The 7,787-nt window shown below is 43.9% G+C and overlaps 1 protein-coding gene and 1 pseudogene across 13 annotated transcripts in view; one reads left to right on the top strand and one right to left on the bottom strand.

Moving 5' to 3' along the window:
• Positions 1-3,989: 3,989 nt before the first annotated feature.
• Positions 3,990-5,445, bottom strand: LOC134513750 (kinesin-like protein KIF11; annotated as a pseudogene).
• Positions 5,446-7,314: 1,869 nt separating this feature from the next.
• The window catches only part of KLHL32 (kelch like family member 32), a 130,837-nt gene continuing 130,364 nt past the window's right edge, over positions 7,315-7,787 (top strand). For all 13 annotated transcript variants that reach the window (XR_010070388.1, XR_010070387.1, XM_063329928.1 and 10 more), the window contains exon 1: positions 7,315-7,690. The gene's annotated coding sequence lies outside the window, so the exon portion shown is untranslated. The remainder of the gene's footprint in view (positions 7,691-7,787) is intronic.

The raw sequence follows: 7,787 nt of genomic DNA, 5'->3' as shown, positions 1-7,787 counted from the left end.
GATGCCATTTCAGGCTCCAGAGCTTGATTAAGGTCCTTTGTGTAGCTGCTGCTTTTTTCCTTATGGAAAGGAGCCAGCAGCAAGGGGTTCAGACAAAACTTTATGTTACTCATCATTCAGGCTTTTAAAGGCAGCACAGGGAGGTCAGCTCTGTCAGCTTTAATCATGGAAGCAATGAGGATCCTCTAATAGAAAGTCCTTTGGTTCTGCAGACAAACGAAGCTCAATAAGTTACTTATATGAGCTCTCTTCTTCCTTGATTTCTAACACCTGCATCTCCCCTCTTATTCTTAACAGAGAGAGGATTGGTTGTCTAATTGTCCCAGAATTAAAAGTGCAGCAAACATTCAGTCGTTCTTTCAGATCTTCACTTTCTCCATGCTACTTTCTGTTGTAGGAAGGACCTGAATGTAACAAAAAGCTGAAGGGAGAGTAATCTGAAGAGGTTGTGGTTCCCAAGGTACGCTGGTTTTGAAAACAAAGGCATGCAAAGTGCTCTACACTGAGGCCTTACGCCGTCATTAGCAAAGTGGTGGTGCCAAGGCTTGCACCAGGCTCAGTAAAGCATTATACATACAAGCTCATCTATCACAGTGGAAAAAGCACTGCAGGAGTGCCCGGTCTCTCTCCTTCTTCCTGACCATTATCCCCAAGGCTCTACCCTTGCTTTTCCTTTGCCAACCATGTGATCCGTTTCCTCTGGGCGTGGAACTTTGTGTAAATCACAGCCTCCAGACCCTCTTGCAGCAGCCACATGCTAAATTGAGCAACTACATTTTCAGCAGTTTTCATAGCTGGCAGTAAAATACGCTTGCTTGATGTTAGAAATACACCTCCTACTTCACAGAAATAAAAGCTGTGGATTGTCACATCTAACGTGCCAGACTATTTTGATTTCAACAGTTCAGAAGTGGAGCGTGATTTTGCTTAAAGCAGCCTCAGGCTGAGCCATGCTCAACTGTTCTTTGGGAGCAGAGGGGAATCTAGAAAAGGGAAATGGAGGAATAAAGAAATTGTTAACTTTCAGTGGCCAGCAATTTACCTGCCAATAGTACTGTACAGGTTGCTTAGAGAACTGTTTTGTTAGCTTCTTGTCCAACTTCGACTTTCTTTTTCCTTTCTGTAATGTTAAGTGCTGCATCCAGAGCTGTATTCAGAACAACATGCATGGCAGAGGAAGCATTGCAAGGTCCAAAACAGGACCCTACGCACCCTGGTACCTGTGGGAAGCGTCCTTCCTCCTGTAGGGAATGTCACCTCATCTGACTAAACCTGTTCCAAATTAAAGAACCAGGTCAAAGCAGTAACCTAGACAGCTCCAATGTTATAGCTAACACTACTATTTATATATCTGTTACTGAGAAGGGAATAGTTACTCCCTTACCTGTTTTATTTTCTTTTGCCCACTGGGCTCCTTTTAAGCAGGTGCTGTCATGCAATTGGTGTTTGTCAGCTCCACCAATAAGCACAAAACCCAAGGCACTTACAGGTTTTCTTCTAGCTCCAGTTGCAAGGTTAGAGAATGGGATTGCAGATACTACTTCTTCTTCCTCTTCTTTTAATGTTGGACCTCTATTCTGTTTGTTTGCTTTAGATGCTTGTGGTACTGCCATGTGATCTGGAAAACGCTCAGCTGAGGAAAAGGCTTGGAACTTAGTGTAGTGTTTGACAGTGGTGGCTTGGTATACTTTCAAATGTAACCAGGATTTGGTTGTGTTTATCTGGTTAATTTTCAGCATGTTGAGATAACACGCACCCATACAGCAGGTTTACATTCAGCTTTGCAAATCAGGAAGATCACTCTAAGAGGAAATGCTGGGTTAAGTATGGATGAGTTGTAAAGAGCCTCTGAGAACGGATGGTTTATAGAATCATTGATTGCACACAGAGATTGCTATAAAATGTGGTTGTGTGGGAAATTCACCATAAATCATCATAAGATTCATAATCTTGCAAATCCATGCTGGAATCTGAATTGAAGAAGTTTTCAGTGTGGATAGCTGAGTGATACATGATCCTGAGACAGTAGTGACTGGTTATCACTTTAGTTGTTATAAAAAAATTAGAAGGAAAAACCACTTTCTAGCGTGGCTGGAATCACTAGGCACTGTAGTATTCTTGGAGGTGCCGGTGACAGGAATTTTGGATTTACTTTTCCTTTGTGGTGTCAGAAGGAGTAAAATAAAATTCTGTATCAATGTTTGAAAACAGTCTCAGTTTTAAGTTCAACCCAGCTGTACCCTGAGGCTGAAACATGGCCATGTTTTGGCAGCAGGGAAGACTGCCATATGTTGCAGTGATAAAGAAATTACACTGATGCCAATCTCTGTAGTCAGACTTCTAAAAAATATCTACGGGAATATATTTGTAGCAATGTAAGCTTTAATATATATAAAATAAAAGAACCTGACAAGTCTGTATTTAAGGATAATTTTTCTGTCTCTTTAACAGTCATGCACTTTGTAAATACCACAAGCCACAATACACTATTGTTCTTGAGAGAAGCTGTATATAATACCTAAATCCATTGCATTTCCCTGTTACACAGAATTGCTTGCTGTCTAGCTCCCAGCTTCCAATAGCCATAGGACAATTCCATTCTTTGAAGAAGTTCTTACTTATTGACTGGCTTTTAGTGAGCACATACTGGAAATCGATAAGAAGATTCTTTTTTTAGCAGACATTCAGTCAGGCCTCTAAATGAAAGCAAGATGTGGAGACCCTGAACACGGCTGGCAGCAACATGACATAATCTTTCTTTTTTTAAGGTCAGTGTAGGCCATCAGTTTGTAGCTCTCATGGGTGACTTCCAATGCTTTTAAAAACATCAGTTAGTTTGCTTTAGTGCCAGCAGTATGCCAAGGATCTTTGAACACAAAAGACTATTTGTATTCTTGATATGCATAAAATAAAATCTATTATAGGATCTATTCGTACAATGTGGTAGTTCCAAACCACGTCTACTGCAACTTAATGCAGAACAAAATATCCAATACAAAATACTGATCTCAATCATAAACCTTCTGTTTTCTATTGTAAACAATTAAGCTGCTGTTTGTCATTGCTGAAGGACAACTGCTACTGATCCATCAAGCTAACTATTTGAGCAGTTTTAAATTCATTCTGTTTACCAATATCCTGAGACACATTTGTGAGATTGCTAAGAAGTTGCTGAGAACAGCCAATGGATTCCACCAGCATCTCCTTGTTTTCACCATTTATGTCCTTGAGCTCTTGAAAGAAATTATTCAGAGGTGCAATAAATTTGTTTTGAAGCAGAAGTTTTACTGCTGACTAGGTCCATAGTTTCCAGGTAAACATTTTCTTTCCCAGCAGTGATGGTGGTCTTCAAACTTCCATTTTTTGACAGTATACCAGCTAAGTTCTTCTGTATCTCCTGTGCCGACAGGTCCAGCTGGCTTTGCAGTGAGGACACCAATTCATTTGCGTTCTTTGTATATACAAACCTTGCCATTTCCAGTTCTTCTCTAAAATTCTCACAGCAGTTTGCAGCTGAGAAAAAGCACTGTCTGTTTCTTCCTGTAATTTTTTCAGAGTGTGAGAGAGATCTCCTAAGAAGATATTAATTCCTTTTTATGGCCCATCCTCGTCAGCCACAGCAGAACATTTCCTTGTGTTATTCTGAAGCTGACAGTTTAGTTCCAGGGCAGTTTCCACCCTTGGTGTCAAGATATTTAATGCTCTTCCTAATCCACATATATACTCCTCAGTCAACCTCAACAGCTCAGCTTTACTAGCAAATGGCAGAGTCTTATTTTGTCAAATTTTTTCAGATATATAAGAAAGTTCAGTGGTCAGCAATTTTTTAACAGAGGCAAAAGGGAATTATATAATTAATGCAAATATATCAGCTGCTGAACAACTGGTAGATAGGAGGCTGCCTATAAAATATGCATAACTTGTCAACATCGGTTACTGCTTCAGACTGTTCTCACTAACTGAATCTGGTGTTCTGTTGAACAGAACATTCATTTCTCCTGCACATATATTTGGACGATAGCATTGTATTGATGAACAGCCTTCTTATGATCCAGTTGTGCATAGATACATCTTTTGTATTAGCAGTTCTAACCACATGGCTAGCTGTGCCATGAAGCTTTTATTTGGTGTTTTCCAAAACTGAAACCGCATATTCTTTCTCAGCCAGAGGAACCTTGGTTTCTTGCAGATCTGTGTTTCTTTCAGTTCTTTCTCCTTGATGTGCAGAGCTGGTTTTGTTGTTAAGCTTTACTTTTATTAATTGTGAATGATTTAGTGATTGTTTTCACTTCTTCTTCCATGGCACTGATTATGTCAATATATTCTGCCACTTGTTCATCCTGAACCGTCAGCTTTCCTTTAAGGGCTTCATGAATTTTCAATCAAAATACAGACTCTATTTTACTCTCATGCAGCAGGAAGGTCTCCTTTTGGATGCTCAGTCTCTTCAGTATCTCAATAATAGTTCCTTTTGGCAGGTGCTGGTTAACTTTGGATTCATTATGTTCTCTGCGCTGTGACTGTACTTCAGTGTACTCTGTGTTTCCTCAAGATTTATAGATGTGTGAGAAACTGATTATTATTGGTTGTTCTCCAAGGAGAAGGATTCTTGTAAGTTAAGATTCTCCGTGACTCCTTCCACAAGAGCAGTAATAACCTTCTCCAGTCAGAGCAGACTACTTGGTATTTCCAGCTTCACAAGCTCTGTTATCAACTGCCCCAAATCGAAGAAGTGTTTTTACTTCCTGCAAGATCAACCAAGTTTATCTTCCCACTTCCAACAAGCTCTTGTCCGTCTGCTCTGGTTTCTTTCATATGGATGGTAACCAAAAACACAGACTAGGATCAACTGGAATAAGCATTTGTGTAAGTAGCTGCAGTAGTTCTTTTTGCTGCACCTCTTTACAAGATTTGGTCTGCTTCATTTTTGTTGAGTACAGGTATTTCTTCCAAGCCTTTCACATTTACACCTGTCTTGTTTATGGGATCACCAGACATCTTCAGTCTTTCTCCAACATTGGGAATAGGATTCAGAAAGTCAAAAAGCTCATTATAGATTTCCAGAAGAGAGACTTTAATAAAAAAATTCAGTATCAATCCCTGTGACTTTTTCTAATATTCGATACAATGTGTTCTACCTGGTAGCAAATCCTCTTCCCGAGTATGTTCTTCAATGGGGCTCCCCTTACATTGTGAAGGTCTTTCCAATACCAGTTTGTCCATAAATGATCACTGTGCGGTTGTACCCATAATAACATAATCCAAAATGTGACACAGAACACTCCTGTATGTATTAGTTGTCTGTAACTCCTCCAGTGCAGACCCTAACTTCTTTTCTTGCTTGATCACAGTCTACAAAAGCATAGGCACTTGCTTTACATCTTGAGGCATGAAAAGGCTGCACCACACCACCACCTGGATGTTCTTGTCCTTTGCGTTCTTCATGTAGACACTTCCCTGGAAGCTCAAGGAAGCCGTGCTGGCCCTCAGAACCAATCTGCCAGGGAAACAACATGCAAAGCACTGACTGTCCCCTCAATGCTTTTGCGGCCCCTCGAGCTTCAACCAGCTGCCCCCTGCTCACATTCTGCTCACCTCAGCCACCAGCACTGCACCTCCTGCAACTCTGCACTCTGGTTCCTGACATGTTTCTAGTTACAGTGACTCACAAGTGTCTAAGTACAGGGAGACTCTGCTCATCACTTAGCTTGTCACGTCCATGCTACACAGTGCAGCAAGGTGTGGACATGGTTAAGCTAACACTGATCAAAATATCCCTGGAATAAAAGATAGTGTAGCTACAACAGTTTTGTGTTGCAAATGAGTTAACAGCCCCTGATACGAAGCTTCAGTCTGGAGAAAAGAAGGCCCCGAGGAGAACTTATAGTGGCCTACCAGTATCTTAAGGGGGCCTACAAGAAAGCTGGTGAGGGACTTTTTAGGATGTCGGGTAATGGTAGGACTAGAGGGAATGGATTAAAACTAGAGATGGGATGACTCAGACTGGACGTTAGGAAGAAGTTCTTCACCATGAGGGTGGTGAGACATGGGAACAGGTTGCCCAGAGAGGTGGTGGAAGCCCCGTCCCTGGAAGTTTTTAAGGCCAGACTGGATGGGGCTCTGAGCAACCTGATCTAGTGGGAGGTGTCCCTGCCCATGGCAGGGGGGCTGGAACTAGATGATCTTTAAGGTCCCTTCCAAACCTAACAATTCTATGATTCTATGAAGCAGTGGCCCTGTCTTTATGACTCTTGAAACAGAAATGAGCCTCTGCCTAGTATTGTACTGCATCGGTACCAATCTGCTTGAAACTTGGAGAAGCTTTGTATCACTATACAAAAGGCACCGTATACCACATCTGGTGCTGTGCACCGTCTGAAGTGACTTTCCAGCTTTTACTGTCTGCTCTGCAGATGAGGAATTGTGGTATTTCTAGATGCCTTTCGTGGACACCTTAGAGCAGAACAACTCACCTGTCAGTAGCCTTAACTAAAGACCCACACTCTGAAAAATGTTTTAGAGAATTGTCATTTGAAAAAGGCTTGAACTCCTCTGATGTGACATGTATGTAAAATTTACCACGTAGATATATTGGAGATGGAGGCAGAGATTTTTGGGATGTACTGTTTTCGTATTAACTGTACAGATCAGAAAACAGGAACTGACTCATAAGCAAATCCAGTAGCAAGATGCAGACTCTGCTCAGAACTAGAGCTGCTCCAAGCAATTCTCAAAACAGTATTTCCTCCTATATATTAAAGCACTGTCCAGTCTTGCTAAATTATAAAAGTAGCTCGCTAATCATTAGATTTCTTTTTTAATTCTCCTCAGTGTTCTTCACAATCATGAGATCAGTTAGAGGGTGGGGGAAAAACAGCTCCCACCACCTCACAGTTCCATGAGGCGAGGTTGAAAGAAAAGCACTGTTACCGAGCCTCACTGCAAAGATGAGTACTGTGTCCCTGCAAAGGCAGCATCTGGAAAAACACATGACAGCAGCACGCCTGTGTGCAGCAGCTTTATCCCAGAGAGGTGTCCCTCTGCACTCTAAGGTTTTTAAAAAGCCACATCAAAATCCTTAATAAGATAATAAAGGACTGAAGGCTTTAATATCCTAGATGTAGTGCTCAGGCCCTGACCCTGCAGCGGGCCTGCCCTTCTGGAGATCTCTCCCTTTCCAGCCGTATTTCTTGTCCTAAAATCCTCCTTCCCAACGGCCCGCCTCCCCGGCTGACGACCTTCCTGACCCCGCTCTCCCTGTGGTGATCCCGCCTCTCAGGTGCTGTGCCCACAAACTTATCGCTACTTCAAGGGCTCGGCCAGGCCTTCTCCCTCCAGCCCTCCCGCAGGGCCGAGGTCCCGGCGGGCGGGAAGCCTGTGGGACGCCGCCGCCTCCCGGAGACAGAGTGAACGCCGGCGGCCCTGCAACGCCTCGGAAAGCGACCGAGAACCGGCGAGAAGATCCCCCGCCTCGACCCGACCCAGGCCCGGCCCCTCCTCCGGCAGGTGCGGCCCTGCCGCGCCGGGCCGCCGCTGCGCACTGGGCGGGGCGGGGAAAGCTCCTCCTGCTCGGGCAGCCGGAGCCGCACAGCCGGGACCGGCGGGTTGACGACGCGGGAGCTTTTTCTCGGCGGCTTGTCCCCCGCTGCCGTGGGAGTGGGGTGGAAAGGCGGCTACCACCTGCCCCGAGGTGAGCTGAGCGGCCGGGCCCGAGGCGGCGCTCGCCGCTCCCGTTACTTAATCGGGACAGGGCGGCGGGACGGGGCGGGGGGGAGCGGCCGGCGGCG

This window comes from Chroicocephalus ridibundus, chromosome 3 (genome assembly GCF_963924245.1).
Source record: "Chroicocephalus ridibundus chromosome 3, bChrRid1.1, whole genome shotgun sequence".
NCBI lineage: Eukaryota > Metazoa > Chordata > Aves > Charadriiformes > Laridae > Chroicocephalus > Chroicocephalus ridibundus.
This window is presented reverse-complemented; position numbering and strand designations above follow the sequence as displayed.